The 17,759-nt window shown below is 46.3% G+C and overlaps 1 protein-coding gene across 3 annotated transcripts in view; it reads right to left on the reverse strand.

Moving 5' to 3' along the window:
• Positions 1 to 17,759, reverse strand: part of FNTB (farnesyltransferase, CAAX box, beta) — a 393,966-nt gene that overhangs the window by 254,508 nt on the left and 121,699 nt on the right. The gene's annotated exons all lie outside the window — the stretch shown is intronic.

Genomic DNA, 17,759 nt, shown 5'->3' on the forward strand with positions numbered 1-17,759 from the left:
ATTAGGTCCTGTTCACACAAAATTTCTACTCAGTATTTTACAGTGAAAATTTTACAGTGAAAAAATAAGAGGCATTAAAAAAATGAGATTTCGCAGTGGAACTCTGCAAATCAATGTGGGATTTCGTAATGTGAACAGGTCTCAGGGCTCATGTACATGGCAGAGCAGTGCACAGGAAGCCTGTTCAGCAGTCCCTTTGCTTCTGTACTACAGAGCTGTGTACCATCATAGAGGGCCTCCATGCAACATTATATATGTATTTTTCCAGTTAAAACGCTGCTTCTGGGAGAGTATAGCTCTTATCATACCATCCAATAGAGCACGCTACAATTTTTTCTGTTGGTTTCTAAACAAATCTGACAATCCTATGAAAAATAAAACTCTACGTGGGTTTTGATAAATCTCTCCAGAGACTATACTGAACCATAATACTGCTGCAGACATGATGCCTTAGGTTCTTTAAAGGGGTACTCCGGTGGAAAACTTTTTATTTTTATTTTATTTTTTTTAAATCAACTGGTGCCAGAAAGTTCAACAGATTTCAAAAATACTTCTATTAAAAAATCTTAATCCTTCCAGTACTTATTAGCTGCTGAATACTACAGAGGAAATTCTTTTCTTTTTGGAACACAGAGCTCTCTGCTGACATCACGAGCACAGTGCTCTCTGCTGACATCTCTGTCCATTTTAGAAACTGTCCAGAGCAGCATATGAGGATTTTCTCCTGCTCTGGACAGTTCCTAAAATGGACAGAGATGTCAGCAGAGAGCACTGTGGTCATGATGTGATGTGATGAGAGCTTTGTGTTTCAAAAAGAAAATTATTTTCTCTGTCGTGTTCAGCAGCTAATAAGTACTGGAAGGATTAAGATTGTTTAATATCAGTAATTTACAAATCTGTTTAACTTTCTGGCACCAGTTGATTTAAAAAAAAAAAAAAAAAAAAAAAGTTTTCCACCGGAGTACCCCTTTAATGGTACCTTAGACAGATGTCCGCTAGATTTCTCCATACCTGACTGGATGATATTGCACTGATTTGGAAGGAAAACATCTTTTCTTTCTGTGTATTTATGTATTTGTACATAGGATGACATAGTTTATGTTATTAAACTTTATAAAGAAAATGTATTTTAATGTTATATATCTGAAAATGTATGTTTTATGTCTAAAAACAATTTTTTATATTATAATCCTGTAAATAGTCTGTGAATACACAATATTTTAGTACAGAAAAGAAGCCTCACTCCAGTAACTCCAATTTTGTCCAAGTTTATTCCCCATATGTTACAAGACAAATTTTCTGTAAAGTAAATCTTCAATGAGGAGCTGAAACATTACCTTGTTGCAGTGGATTTACTGGAGTACTGCTTATTTCCTTTGGATATTCTGCTTCAAATATGCTTTAAATGGCCAATGTCAGAATCAATAACTTTTTTTTATATGTTGTACATCTTGGAAGCCCAGGCTGGGACAAAGTTCAGAAGTGAGGGCAGGAATTTGCACTCCTCTGTGCTCACTTCTGTCCTGTCTATCAGACTCAAGTCTGAAAACCGAGAGGAGGGGGTTACAGAGCAGCCTGCAGTGGTTGGATGAAGAGACACAGCACAGCACAGCATACCACTTTTTTTTTTTTTGTTTAAACAAAAATGTCCTTCATGCTGTTGTTTCTTAGAGTGTGTTATACAGATATAGTGTAGGATCTCCTCTTCTATGTATGTTCAGTGTATGGGAGACATCATAACATCTACGGGGACATTTATCATGGTTTGCTTTGGTAAGCGAGTTCTGTAGGCATTTTTTTCTTGCTTTGGTTTTGCTAATGTGTGACTTTTTTATCATACTATCACAGGGGGTTGATAAATTTGGCTCACATAAGCAAAAAAACAATAAATTACCTTACAATCCAAATTTTATAGCACACATAAGCAATAAATAAATTCAGAACACCACTGGGAAATACCACCTTCTCTCCTCTGTGTTTATTAAAAGTCTTTACTACTTTTCCCCCCCTAAACGTACTAGACAATTTCAGATCCATGTATGCAGAGGACTTCTTTGTCTTCAGTGGACTATGTAGATGACCAGTGTTTTTTAATTAATAAAATGCTCAAAGAGGGCTTGTAGGGGGAGTTTTAAAAAAAACATTTTATGTGCTTTTTTTTTTAATTAAATTTACTTTACTTTCTTAGTAGTGGAAGCTGTCTTATAGACAGAATTCATAACTAAGCCGGGGGCTTAGTGTTAGCCTCAAAAACAGCTAGCGCTAACCCCCAATTATTACCCCCGGTACTCACCACCACAGGGGGGCCAGGTACCAACAGGCCCAGAGCATCAGAAATGGCACTCCTGGGCCTAGGTGGTAACAGGCAGGCATTATTTAGGCTGGGGAGGGCCAGTAACAATGGTCCTCGCCCACCCTGGTAATGTCGGGCTGTTGCTGCTTGGTTGGCATCTGGCATCTATGGCATCTATTAAGAACCACACTTTTTTTGAAAAAAAAAAAAAAAAAGTGTGGGGTTCCCCCTATTTTCTTTCTCAGCCAGATACCAAGCAATTAGCAAAAGCCTGATGTTACCAGGGTGGGCGAGGACCATTGTCACTGGCCCTCACCAGCCTAAATTACGCCAGCCTGTTACCGCTTAGGCCCAGGAGCACCATTTTTTGATGGTCCGGGCCTGTTGGTACCGACTCTTCCCGGCACCCCTGTGGCGGTGGGTACCAGGGTAATAATTGAGGGTTTCCAAAGAGGGAGCCTCCAGCTGTTGCTAAACTACAACCTCCATTATTTCCAGACAGCCAAAGGCTGTCTGGGAATTATGGGTGTTTTTATTTAGCAACAGTGAGCCTCTAGTGTAGCAACATCTGGAGTCTTGCTGTTCCGAAACTACAACTCCCATGATAGGAGTTGTAGTTTAGGAACAGCAAGACTCCAGCTATTACTAACCTACAACTCCCATAATGGGAGTTGTAGTTTAGCAACAGCTGGAGACACCCCGCTTCTAAACTACAACTTCCATGATGGGAGTTGTAGTTTAAAAACAGCTGGAGGCACCCCGTTTCTAAACTACAACTTCCATGACGGAAGTTGTAGTTTAGCAACAGCTGGAGACACCCCATTTCTAAACTACAACTTCCATGATGGGAGTTGTAGTTTAGAAAAAGCTGGAGGCACCCTGGTGTTAAAATGCCTGCTGCATCTACCACCAGCCAGCTAGCTGTTGCAAGACTACAACTCCCAGGAAGGGGGGGGGGAAGATGAGTGGGGGGGAGGAGGGGGGAGATGAGCGGTGGTAGGGGGGGAGATGAGCAAGGGCAGGGGGGAGGTGAGGAGAGATGAGCGGCGGGGGGGGGGAGATGAGTGGCAGTGGGGATGAGCGGTGGGGGAAATGAGTGGCGGTGGGGATGAGTGGCGGGGGGGAAATGAGCAAGAGGGGGAGATGGGCGGGGGAGATGAGCGGCGGCTGGGGGAAGGTGAGCGGCGGGGGGGAAGGTGAGCAGTAGGGGGAGATGAGCGGCAGGCGGGAGATGAGCAGCGAGGGGGGAGATGAGCAGCGGGGGGAGATGAGCGGCAGGGGGATGAGCGGCGGGGGGATGAGTGGCAGGGGGGAGTTGAGTGGCGGGGGGTGGAGTGGAGATGAGCGGCGGGGGAGGAGGGGAGATGAGCGGCGGGGGGAGGAGTGGAGATGAGCGGTGGGGGGGAGGAGTGGAGATGAGCGGCGGGGGGGAAGAGTGGAGATGAGCGGCGGGGGGGAAGAGTGGAGATGAGTGGTGGAGGGAGGAGTGGAGATGAGCGGTGGGGGGGAGGAGTGGAGATGAGCAGCAGGGGGGAGGAGTGGAGATGAGCGGCGGGGGGAGGAGTGGAGATGAGCGGTGGGGGGAGGAGTGGAGATGAGCAGCAGGGGGGAGGAGTGGAGATGAGCGGCGGTGAGGAGGAGTGGAGATGTACGGCGGCCGGGAAGGAAATGTACGGCGGTGGGTTAAGATTATGGGGGAGATATGTGATTTATAGGGGGCGGTGGGAGGGGAGATAGGAGATGAGCAGGTGGGGGGGAGATGAGTGACGGGGGGAGGTGAGCGAGGCCGGCAGGGAGAGATGAGTGGCGGCGAGGGATGAGCGGTAGCGGGGGGAGGAAATGTGTGGCGGCGGGTTAAGATTATGGGGGAGATATGTGATTTATAGGGGGCGGTGGGAGGGGAGATATGAGATGAGCAGGTGGGGGGGATTCGGTTTATAAAATGGAGACCGGGCTCCTTTATGCAGCTGTGATTTCATATTTCCCGCCGGAGCCGTGATCTCGGCTCCCGGTGGGAAATATGAAATCCCGCTCTCCAAAGCAAGTTTTGTAAGCCAGGTTCTGGCTGGCTTACATTTACACTGCTTTGGAGGCAGTTGCGAATTCTTGTGCGACTTTCACACTTGATATATCCCTGACCACTGCACAGTGAAAACTGAAATTTGCTTTGGTAAGCTCTTTTGTAATTTTTTGCTTACAGACAAAAATCGCACAAAAAATTGCTTAGGCGCTCATGTGACTTTTTGTGCGACTTTTGTAAGCAAAAAAAAGAGCTCTAAATCCCTTGATAAATCTCCCCCCTAGTCTCTACCAACCAGCTGTAGAACAACTGAAAAAAGTGTGTAAATATAGTGTGTAAATGCCATTTACACACTATATTACAACCAGAAATAGCATAACTTCTTATGTACACACACAACAGGGGGGAGATGAGAGGCGGCGGCGGACTTTACACTGGGCATGTCATAGTGATAAGTGTAACATTTATGATTTTTTATATGGTTATCTCCTTCCTTTTAGTTGGCTTGCACCTCAGTTTTTTTGTGGTTTATTGCTGCCATATTTTGTTTTCTCTCCGTTAAAAAATAAAATGTGATTGAACCTTAGAAAAAGGTATAATTCCAACATTTGAATTACGGACATATTTTTTTAGTGTCAAAGAGAATAGTTTTATTGACAGGAATAGAAAACTGACTTACAGCTTGTCGGGGTTCCCGAATCAAGGTGAAGCAAGTCAGAAGTCTAGTACATTATACAGGTACAGAAAACCATACAACAGGACCAGGGAATGGGCAGGTGCAGTACAATATAAGGAACATGGGAGAGGGGAGGGAGTAGGGTACACGGTTCCCAAAAGAGGGTCAAGTAGAAAACAAAAGGGGGTATACGGATGGACATGTAGTAAGGTAATAAATGGACGGGGGAAGATTACAAAAAATAAAAGTCAAGGCATACATTATATATATTAAATCCATTACAATTTCCCCCATTAAAATGGCTATTTTTACATTCTTTTCCTAACATGCAGTCCTATCTGATCTGTCCTATGTACTTCTCCAACTCTTTTTCTTCTTGCTGTACGTTAGATAAGTCATGGCTATTCCATAATGCCCCCCTTGCCACAGACTTTGTACATATACAGCATTTTCAGATGCTGTCCCTTACATGTACAATAATTCTGTAATCTGGAATTTCTGCAATGGGTATATGGTCCATCATGGTATTCTTCATAGTCGAGGTTCGTCATCATAGGAGTAGCATTGTCCATGGATTTTTCACACATCTTCTTCCGGCATGGCAACACACAACCGATGATAAATGCAAGGATGATAATAATTGTTAGAATTGTTATTCCTATTTGAATCAACATCTTTTGCCAACCCCCATTCCATTAAAATATTGGTCCCAGGGGTCTGACACTCCAGAATTTCTTTTAAGTTCCAATGAAAGGCTTTCTAACTTTTTTATGGCTATGGTTACCTTACCATTGGGTCCTGTGTTATCTGGGATGTATGTACAACAGGTATCTCCCAACATTTTACATACCCCTCCTTTCTCCTTTCCTGCTGCTGTCAGGAAGCCTCTGGTTTTCCACAGTAATCCAAAATTATGGGTGGCGCCAAAAGCATAAGCGGTGTATTTATTCACTGTTTGGCCTTCTGCCAATTCGCATGCCATGATGAGGGCCTGAAGTTTAGCTTCCTGTGCAGAGACAGTAGGAGGTAGGGCCTTCCCTTTTAGGACTGTATCTTCCATCATGACAGCAAAACCTGTAAGATATTTCCCATGCTCATCTGAATATCTCAAGCCATCCACAAAGATGGTTTGGTCTGGATTGGGCAGTGAAGTTTCACTTACAGATGGCAAAGGTGCTGTTTCCATCTTCATCAGCTGAAAACAATAATGGGAGTGGTTACCCTGATCCTCTTCACCTTCATTTCCCCCCTCAGGAAGTGGAAGCAGGGTGGAGGGGTTAAGAACATTGCATCTTAGGAGAGTGACATTGTCAGGTATCCAGAGTGAGCACTGTAGTTTGAGATGTCTTGCTGTGGAGAGATGTTAGTCTGGTTAAGAATTGCAGAGATGTCATGAGGAGCCAGAAAAACGAGAACATGACCAAGAACTAGGTCAGAAGTTTTGTCCAGGAGTGCTTTTGCAGCAAACACAGCTCTAAGGCAGGACGGGCCTCCTCTGGCCACAGCATTGAGACTGCAAGAGTAATATCCAATTATTGTTCTGCTGCCATGAGACTGGGCTAGGACACAAGTGGCATGTCCCTGTCGTTCCGAGACAAGGAGCTTGAAGGGTTTGTCATAGTCTGGCAGGCCAAGTGCAGGTATTGAGGAGATGGCATCCCTAAGTTTCAAGAAGTTGGAGATAGCCTCCTCAGAGAGGTCAAAGGGATTCGTCTGAAAAGCACTGTAGAGAGGTTGCATCAATAGAGAGGATTCTTGGATCCATGACCAACAATAGGAGATCAGTCCAAGGAAGGCATATAAAGCCTTGGGACTTGCCGGTACAGGGATATCCTGTATGGCTTGAATTCTGTCTTAAGTAAGGTGTCTGGTGCCTTGTGAGATGCAGTGGCCAAGGAACACAACTGAGGTGGAACACAAATGAAGTTTCTGTTTTGAGGCTTTGCAGCCTTGGTCGGCTAGGTAACAGAGGAGACTTTCAGAATGTTTTTCTGCAGATGGGAGGTCCTCAGCACATGAAAGAAGATCATACACGTAGCTAAGAAGTACCACGGATGAGTTCTGTTCTTGCCACGTAGATAGGATGAGAGTCATGGCTTTAGCAAACTGGCTGGGTGAGTTTTGAGCTCCTTGGGGCATGACAGTCCAAGTGTACTGCTGTCCTTCGTGAGTGAATGTGAATAAATACAAGCATCTGGGATTTAAACCCTTAAGGACTCAACCCATTTGGGCCTTAAGGACTCAGACAATTTTATTTTTAAGTTTTCATTTTTTCCTCTTCGCCTTCAAAAAATCATAACTATTTTATATTTTCATCCACAGACTAGTATGAGGGCTTGTTTTTTGCATGACCAGTTTTCTGTTGTAATGCCATCACTCCCTTTACCATAAAATGTATGGCGCAACCAAAAAAATACTATTTGTGTGGGGAAATTAAAAAGAAAACCGCAATTTAGCAAATTTTGGAAGGTTTCATTTCCACGCTGTACAATTTACTGTAAAAATGATGTGTTCTTCATTCTTTGGGTCAATACAATTAAAATGATACCCATGATAGCATAATTTTCTATTACTGTTGCGCTTAAAAAAAATCGCAAACTTTTTAACCAAATTAGTAAGTTTAAAGTCACCCTATTTTGAATACCTATAACCTTTTTATTTTTCGGTATAAGCGGCGGTATGAGGGCAAATTTTTTGCGCTGTGATCAATCATTTTTATTGATACCATATTTGCTTATATAAACTTTGAATACATTTTTTATCAATTTTTTTGGGAATAAAATGTTATAAAAAAGCAGCAATTTTGGACTTTTTTGTTTTTTAGGTTTACGCCGTTCACCGCACGGTATCATTAACATTATATTTTAATAGTTCGGATATTTACGCATGCAGCAATATCAAATATGTTTATAAACATTTTTTTTACACTTTTTGGGGGTGAAATAGGGAAAATGGGACAATTTACGTTTTTATTGAGGGAGGGTGTTTTTAATTTTTTTTTATTTTTATTTTTTTAAAGTTTTTTAACTTTAATAGAATTTTTACACTTTAATAGTCCCCATAGTGGACTATATATAGCAATCATTCGATTGCTAATACTGTTCAGTGCTATGCATATGGCATAGCACTGATCAGTGTTATGGGTCATCTTCTGCTCTGGTCTGCTCGATCTCAGACCAGAGCAGAAGACCTGTGGAAGGCAGCAGAGGCGGACATACGCACGATCGCGGATGTCCGCCATTACAGGCGGGTCCCTGGCTGCTATCAGCAGCCGGGACCTGGACCTGCCATGCATGGCCAGAGCATCGCTCCGATGCTCGCGGTTATGTATAGGATCCATCTTTGCTCAATTTAATGGAGGCTTGGACTCTGGAGAGAACAGCTCCTAACAGGTTGAGTAGACAAGTGTCTGAAACTACAAATCTGGCCAGTAAGCAGGGGAAGTTGGCTATGCGGAGAGGCTTTGTGAGGGGAATAGTTCGGGGGACACCATCAACCCCTACACATGACACATCTATATTTGAGAGGAAAGATTCAGTTGGCAGGTCTTGAGCCCTAATTACACTTCTGGCTAACCCTGTGTCTATAAGAAAGGTTGTAGGGTGCCCTTCAGCCAGAGGGCTATCCATGTTTGTTGAGCATACTGCCATAGAAGGTGAGTGAGACACAGGCTTGCCAAAATCCTATGGTAGCAAATCCTGGGTAGGTCTTTGCCCTTGGTTTGGGGAGTATCTAGAGGGCTCTTGGGTTGTTGGTATTGGTAATTGGCCAAGTATTGACCTTTTGGGGGTCCAGATCTTCTTGGGGATCTGCAGTCACATTTATAGTGGCCAGGCTTGTGGCAGTTATAGCAGACTACAGGTTAGCACCATCTTGGCAGCAGGCAATTGGTGAGGAGATCCCCAGTCATCATAAGAGGGGTAGATTTCTTGGTGAGAGTTTGCTAGATTCTAAGCCTTTTGCCACTAAGAGTAGGGTATCAAGTGTCAGCACTCTGTATTCTGGGCGTGATAGAACAATGCCCTTCTTAAAGGGTCCTTTAGACCATTAACAAAAGCAGAGGATAACATTTGTGAATGTGATTTGTTGGATCAGTCAAATCTAAGATCATGGAAGAGTTGCTTGAGTCAGGCATAGTATTTTTCAACAGATTCACCTTTGTCCTGGCTAATATAATGGACACTAGTTGCTTGATCTGCTAATCTGTCTTGGGCCCATTTTAATAGGTGCTCAGAGAAGTAGGTGCCTGACTGGTAGGTAGTTTCCTCAGGGTAGTGTCCTTTCTGGAGATGAGGTTCCATAATTGGCCAGTAAGCATCACCAGCCTCAATCTGACATAGGCTCTGTAGATCCTTAAATGAAGCAAGTAAGATTGTCGAATTTCCCTGATCCTACGGTAAAAGGGCATTGGTTGTTTCTCTGGGTCAGGGAGTTGAGATATAAGGGTAGCTGCTTGGGATAGGTTAAAAGTAACATACATAATAGGGGCATCAGGAGGAGCATTGCCCCTTGCATGTCCGTCAAGCCTCATCGGGGTATTAAAGATACTTCTGATAGGGGTCTCGGAAAGGCTGGCATGATTAAAGGGTGACATGCAGAACCAACTGGGTGTAATCAGGTCTACCTGCTGCTTGGGACAGGTCATGGGTGCTCGAGCACCTGCTACGAGGGCAACCCCCGGAGTGGAAGCGTAGTCGCCCACTAGGGGTGGCTGCATTAGGGCTGGTTCTATCCCTCTGGTAGCTACATTGGTCTTGTTGTACTCTGAGAATTGCTCCTCCTCCCCCCATTAACAGAGTGAGGGAGGATGGGTGTAGGAGGAACATGGTAGGAGCCATCAGGATTAAGCGCAGGATATCTGGGAGTAGGCCTTCCGGGTATAGCAAGATGGCTGCCAGGGGTGGGGCCAGAAGTAGGGGAAGTAGGAGTATTGGGTGACCCAAGATGGCTGCCAGTGGTGGAAGTGGGAGTACCCATACTTCTGGGTATACCAAGATGGCCGCCAGTTCCGAATACGGAAGGCGCAGGTGTTTTCAGGTCCTTACTGGGGGCGGAAACTGGGTGTGGCCTATGGGCACCACAACTATAACATGTATCTTGCCAGGGGCCGTTCTGGGCACCACAATTAAAACATCCACCCTGGTTTGCCATTATAAGGCGGTGGCTAACTTAAAACATTGATGGGGGTTGGGGGGCATTTCATCAGCATTAAGACATTTATGGTGCACATATACCTTCTTAAAAGGTCATTACTGTGGAAACAAGCCAAAGATTCAAAAGCTAAGGTCCTGTTTCTCTAAGAAACTCATTTTCAGAATAACTCACATCCTTCTCTAAAACACAAAAACTTTACGAATATTTACAAGGCAAATTCTCCTAAAAAATCAGCAGGAGTAGCTATCGCTTTTAAAATTTCACTTACACTTGAATTAAAGAACTCCATAGCAGACAAACAAGGTAGATACCTTGTTGTAGTGTGTTGCATCAACAATAAGAGCAGACAATCTCCAGACAGCAAGGCGGGATGGATAGGAGCGCTGAGACAAGGTAGAAGTTTAAAATGGTTTATTTCCCATCATGCAACGCATTTCACGGTTACCCGCTTCCTCAGGCAGCTGATGCCTGAGGAAGCGGGTAACCGTGAAACTGTGAAACGGTAACCGTGAAACGCGTTGCATGATGGGAAATAAACCATTTTAAACTTCTACCTTGTCTGAGCGCTCCTATCCATCCCGCCTTGCTGTCTGGAGATTGTCTGCTCTTATTGTGTTTTCACCCCAGCGGGAAGAAGCTGCAGAGATACCTTGATGAAATACCTTGTTCCATTGTTGTACTTGACTGTAGTACAACTCTATGCGGTAAGCGCAGTTTACACATAGCGTTACCGATCACACTCTGGTGTTACACAACGGAGCGCATCCGTTTGTGCTTGTTTATTTCAGCATCAACAATAAGTTATTTACACTAGTCAAAATCTACGCCCCCCATACCAGACTGCTTCATTTTCTTAATCAACTATTTAAAAAAATTAACAAAATTCAAGAAGGACTACTGATAATAGGCAGGGATTTTTACTCTATTTGTGAAGTAGAGATGGACACGGCAAACACTAATCCTGGCCATAGAACATAATTGTCTTTGTGGTTACAAGACAACAGCTTATGTGATATTTGACGGTGCTTACATAATACAGAAAAAGATTTTACATTTTATTCAGCGACACATGACACCTACACTAGACTAGATATGTTCATTGTTCCTACTAAACAGATCTTAGACATAAATAAATGTGAAATAGGATCTATAACCTGGTCAGATCACGCACCGATCTCTCTAACTGTCTCCTCTAGAATAAGGTCGGCTGGAGCCTTCCAGTGGATATCATATACGAAATACAAATCGAAGATTCAAAATTATATCGTTGAATTTTATACACTAAATTCCTCACCCACTACAATCTAACTACATTGTGGTTGACTCATAAGGCATATATAAGAGGCATGTTAATGCAATTGAAAACTAGACATAGAAAAGAACTAGACAAAGATCTAGACAAAAAGATCATCCGTGTTACTCAAAGATATTGCAGCTTAAGAGTAAATCCACAAAAGAAACAGAAATCTACTTATATTACAAACCCTTAGAGAAAAAAGATTAGAGTCATACACAACTCTTACTGAAGAGGCTGATAAACACTTCAGAAACTTAAGGTGTAATGGCTACCATTTACTCAACAAACCGACAAAATTAACAGCCACCATAGTATCTGATAGATAAAAAGGACAATTCCAAAATAACACATCCCAAATACATAGCGAAAGAAATAGCCTCCTTTTACAAAAAACTTTGCAATCTTAAAGAAGACAAAGACACACACCAACCCACTAAAAAAGAAATAAATGATTATTTGGAATCGTGCAATTTTCCCACAATCTCTCCCGATCAGATCCTTGAACTTCAAAAACCCATAGACTCATCCGAAGTTACATAGTTACTGTTACGCCGAGCGCTCCGGGTCCCCGCTCCTCCCCGGAGCGCTCGCTACACTCTCCTCACTGCAGCGCTCCGGTCAGTTCCACTGACCCGGGGCGCTGCGATACCGCCTCCAGCCGGGATGCGATTCGCGATGCGGGTGGCGCCCGCTCGCGATGCGCACCCCGGCTCCCGTACCTGACTCGCTCTCCGTCGGTCCTGTCCCGGCGCGCGCGGCCCCGCTCCCTAGGGCGCGCGCGCGCCGGGTCTTTGCGATTTAAAGGGCCACTGCGCCGCTGATTGGCGCAGTGGTTCCAATTAGTATGTTCACCTGTGCACTCCTTATTTATACCTCACTCCCCCTGCACTCCCTCGCCGGATCTTGTTGCCATTGTGCCAGTGAAAGCGTTTCCTTGTGTGTTCCTAGCCTGTGTTCCAGACCTCCTGCCGTTGCCCCTGACTACGATCCTTGCTGCCTGCCCCGACCTTCTGCTACGTCCGACCTTGCTTCTGTCTACTCCCTTGTACCGCGCCTATCTTCAGCAGTCAGAGAGGTTGAGCCGTTGCTAGTGGATACGACCTGGTCACTACCGCCGCAGCAAGACCATCCCGCTTTGCGGCGGGCTTTGGTGAAAACCAGTAGTGACTTAGAACCGATCCACTAGCACGGTCCACGCCAATCCCTCTCTGGCACAGAGGATCCACTACCTGCCAGCCGGCATCGTGACAGTAGATCCGGCCATGGATCCCGCTGAAGTTCCTCTGCCAGTTGTCGCTGACCTCACCACGGTGGTCGCCCAGCAGTCACAACAGATAGCGCAACAAGGCCAACAGCTGTCTCAACTGACCGTGATGCTACAGCAGCTACTACCACAGCTTCAGCAATCATCTCCTCCGCCAGCTCCTGCACCTCCTCCGCAGCGAGTGGCCGCTTCTGGTCTACGACTATCCTTGCCGGATAAATTTGATGGGGACTCTAAGTTTTGCCGTGGCTTTCTTTCCCAATGTTCCCTGCACTTGGAGATGATGTCGGACCAGTTTCCTACTGAAAGGTCTAAGGTGGCTTTCGTAGTCAGCCTTCTGTCTGGAAAAGCTCTGTCATGGGCCACACCGCTCTGGGACCGCAATGACCCCGTCACTGCCTCTATACACTCCTTCTTCTCGGAAATTCGAAGTGTCTTTGAGGAACCTGCCCGAGCCTCTTCTGCTGAGACTGCCCTGTTGAACCTGGTCCAGGGTAATTCTTCCGTTGGCGAGTACGCCGTACAATTCCGTACTCTTGCTTCAGAATTATCCTGGAATAATGAGGCCCTCTGCGCGACCTTTAAAAAAGGCCTATCCAGCAACATTAAAGATGTTCTGGCCGCACGAGAAATTCCTGCTAACCTACATGAACTCATTCATCTAGCCACTCGCATTGACATGCGTTTTTCCGAAAGGCGTCAGGAGCTCCGCCAGGATATGGACTTTGTTCGCACGAGGCGTTTTTTCTCCCCGGCTCCTCTCTCCTCTGGTCCCCTGCAATCCGTTCCTGTGCCTCCCGCCGTGGAGGCTATGCAGGTCGACCGGTCTCGCCTGACACCTCAAGAGAGGACACGACGCCGCATGGAGAATCTCTGCCTGTACTGTGCCAGTACCGAACACTTCCTGAAGGATTGTCCTATCCGTCCTCCCCGCCTGGAAAGACGTACGCTGACTCCGCACAAGGGTGAGACAGTCCTTGATGTCTACTCTGCTTCTCCACGTCTTACTGTGCCTGTGCGGATATCTGCCTCTGCCTTCTCCTTCTCTACTATGGCCTTCTTGGATTCCGGATCTGCAGGAAATTTTATTTTGGCCTCTCTCGTCAACAGGTTCAACATCCCGGTGACCAGTCTCGCCAGACCCCTCTACATCAATTGTGTAAACAATGAAAGATTGGACTGTACCATACGTTTCCGCACGGAGCCCCTTCTAATGTGCATCGGACCTCATCACGAGAAGATTGAATTTTTGGTCCTCCCCAATTGCACTTCCGAAATTCTCCTTGGACTACCCTGGCTTCAACTTCATTCCCCAACCCTGGATTGGTCCACTGGGGAGATCAAGAGTTGGGGGCCCTCTTGTTTCAAGGACTGCCTAAAACCGGTTCCCAGTACCCCTTGCCGTGACTCTGTGGTTCCTCCTGTAACCGGTCTCCCTAAGGCCTATATGGACTTTGCGGATGTTTTTTGCAAAAAACAAGCTGAGACTCTACCTCCTCACAGGCCTTATGATTGTCCTATTGACCTCCTCCCGGGCACTACTCCACCCCGGGGCAGAATTTATCCTCTGTCCGCCCCAGAGACTCTTGCCATGTCTGAATACATCCAGGAAAATTTAAAAAAGGGCTTTATCCGTAAATCCTCCTCTCCTGCCGGAGCCGGATTTTTCTTTGTGTCCAAAAAAGATGGCTCTCTACGTCCTTGCATTGACTACCGCGGCCTTAATAAAATCACGGTAAAGAACCGCTACCCCCTACCCCTCATCTCTGAACTCTTTGATCGCCTCCAAGGTGCCCACATCTTTACCAAACTGGACTTAAGAGGTGCTTATAATCTCATCCGCATCAGAGAGGGGGATGAATGGAAAACGGCATTTAACACTAGAGATGGACACTTTGAGTATCTGGTCATGCCCTTTGGCCTGTGCAACGCCCCTGCCGTCTTCCAAGACTTTGTTAATGAAATTTTTCGTGATCTCTTATACTCCTGTGTTGTTGTATATCTGGACGATATCCTGATTTTTTCTGCCAATCTAGAAGAACACCGCCAGCATGTCCGTATGGTTCTTCAGAGACTTCGTGACAATCAACTTTATGCCAAGATAGAGAAATGTCTGTTTGAATGCCAATCTCTTCCTTTCCTAGGATACTTGGTCTCTGGCCAGGGACTACAAATGGATCCAGACAAACTCTCTGCCGTCTTAGATTGGCCACGCCCCTCCGGACTCCGTGCTATCCAACGTTTTTTGGGGTTCGCCAATTATTACAGGCAATTTATTCCACATTTTTCTACCGTTGTGGCTCCTATCGTGGCTTTAACCAAAAAAAATCCCGATCCCAAGTCTTGGCCTCCTCAAGCGGAAGACGCCTTTAAACGGCTCAAGTCTGCCTTTTCTTCGGCTCCCGTGCTCTCCAGACCTGACCCATCTAAACCCTTCCTATTGGAGGTTGATGCCTCCTCTGTAGGAGCTGGAGCGGTCCTTCTACAAAAAAATTCTTCCGGGCATGCTGTTACTTGTGGTTTTTTTTCTAGGACCTTCTCTCCGGCGGAGAGGAACTACTCCATCGGGGATCGAGAGCTTCTAGCCATTAAATTAGCACTTGAGGAATGGAGGCATCTGCTGGAGGGATCAAGATTTCCAGTTATTATTTACACCGATCACAAGAACCTCTCCTACCTCCAGTCTGCCCAACGGCTGAATCCTCGCCAGGCCAGGTGGTCTCTGTTCTTTGCCCGATTTAATTTTGAAATTCACTTTCGGCCTGCCGATAAGAACATTAGGGCCGATGCTCTCTCTCGTTCCTTGGATGCTTCGGAAGTTGAACTCTCTCCGCAACACATCATTCCTCCTGACTGCCTGATTTCCACTTCTCCAGCCTCCATCAGGCAAACTCCTCCAGGAAAGACCTTCGTCTCTCCACGCCAACGCCTCGGAATCCTCAAATGGGGTCACTCCTCCCATCTCGCAGGTCATGCAGGCATCAAGAAATCTGTGCAACTCATCTCTCGCTTCTATTGGTGACCGACTCTGGAGACGGATGTCGTGGACTTTGTGCGAGCCTGCACTGTCTGTGCCCGGGATAAGACTCCTCGCCAGAAGCCCGCTGGTTTTCTTCATCCTCTGCCTGTCCCCGAACAGCCTTGGTCTCTGATTGGTATGGATTTTATTACTGACTTACCCCCATCCCGTGGCAACACTGTTATTTGGGTGGTCGTTGATCGATTCTCCAAAATGGCACATTTCATCCCTCTTCCTGGTCTTCCTTCAGCGCCTCAGTTGGCTAAACAATTTTTTGTACACATTTTTCGTCTTCACGGGTTGCCCACACAGATCGTCTCGGATAGAGGCGTCCAATTCGTGTCTAAATTCTGGAGGGCTCTCTGTAAACAACTCAAGATTAAATTAAACTTTTCTTCTGCATATCATCCTCAATCCAATGGACAAGTAGAAAGAATTAACCAGGTCTTGGGTGATTATTTACGACATTTTGTTTCCTCCCGCCAGAATGATTGGGCAGATCTTCTACCATGGGCCGAATTCTCGTATAACTTCAGAGTCTCTGAATCTTCCTCCAAATCCCCATTTTTCGTGGTGTACAGCCGTCACCCTTTTCCCCCCCTCCCTACCCCCTTGCCCTCTGGTCTGCCCGCTGTGGATGAAATTTCTCGTGATCTTTCCTCCATATGGAGAGAGACCCAAAATTCTCTCTTACAGGCTTCATCACGCATGAAGAAGTTTGCGGATAAGAAAAGAAGAGCTCCTCCCATTTTTTCTCCTGGAGACAAGGTATGGCTCTCCGCTAAATATGTCCGCTTCCGTGTCCCTAGCTACAAGTTGGGACCACGCTATCTTGGTCCTTTCAAAATTTTGTGCCAGATTAATCCTGTCTCTTACAAACTTCTTCTTCCTCCTTCTCTTCGTATTCCTAATGCCTTTCACGTTTCTCTTCTTAAACCACTTATCATCAACCGTTTCTCTCCCAAACTTGTTTCCCCCACTCCTGTTTCCGGCTCCTCGGACATCTTCTCCGTCAAAGAGATTCTGGCATCCAAGAAGGTCAGAGGGAAAACTTTTTTTTTAGTTGATTGGGAGGGTTGTGGTCCAGAAGAGAGATCCTGGGAACCTGAGGACAATATTCTAGACAAAAGTCTGGTCCTCAGGTTCTCAGGCTCTAAGAAGAGGGGGAGACCCAAGGGGGGGGGGTACTGTTACGCCGAGCGCTCCGGGTCCCCGCTCCTCCCCGGAGCGCTCGCTACACTCTCTTCACTGCAGCGCTCCGGTCAGTTCCACTGACCCGGGGCGCTGCGATACCGCCTCCAGCCGGGATGCGATTCGCGATGCGGGTGGCGCCCGCTCGCGATGCGCACCCCGGCTCCCGTACCTGACTCGCTCTCCGTCGGTCCTGTCCCGGCGCGCGCGGCCCCGCTCCCTAGGGCGCGCGCGCGCCGGGTCTTTGCGATTTAAAGGGCCACTGCGCCGCTGATTGGCGCAGTGGTTCCAATTAGTATGTTCACCTGTGCACTCCTTATTTATACCTCACTCCCCCTGCACTCCCTCGCCGGATCTTGTTGCCATTGTGCCAGTGAAAGCGTTTCCTTGTGTGTTCCTAGCCTGTGTTCCAGACCTCCTGCCGTTGCCCCTGACTACGATCCTTGCTGCCTGCCCCGACCTTCTGCTACGTCCGACCTTGCTTCTGTCTACTCCCTTGTACCGCGCCTATCTTCAGCAGTCAGAGAGGTTGAGCCGTTGCTAGTGGATACGACCTGGTCACTACCGCCGCAGCAAGACCATCCCGCTTTGCGGCGGGCTCTGGTGAAAACCAGTAGTGACTTAGAACCGATCCACTAGCACGGTCCACGCCAATCCCTCTCTGGCACAGAGGATCCACTACCTGCCAGCCGGCATCGTGACAGTTACATAGTTAGTATGGTTGAAAAAAGACATACGTCCATCAAGTCCAACCAGAGAATTGAAGGGAAGGGTGTAAGGGGATAAGGGGAAGGGATGTAGTTTTATAATTCTGCATAAGCATTAATGTTATTTTGTTCCAGGAA

This window comes from Hyla sarda, chromosome 11, assembly GCF_029499605.1.
Source record: "Hyla sarda isolate aHylSar1 chromosome 11, aHylSar1.hap1, whole genome shotgun sequence".
Classification (NCBI taxonomy): domain Eukaryota; kingdom Metazoa; phylum Chordata; class Amphibia; order Anura; family Hylidae; genus Hyla; species Hyla sarda.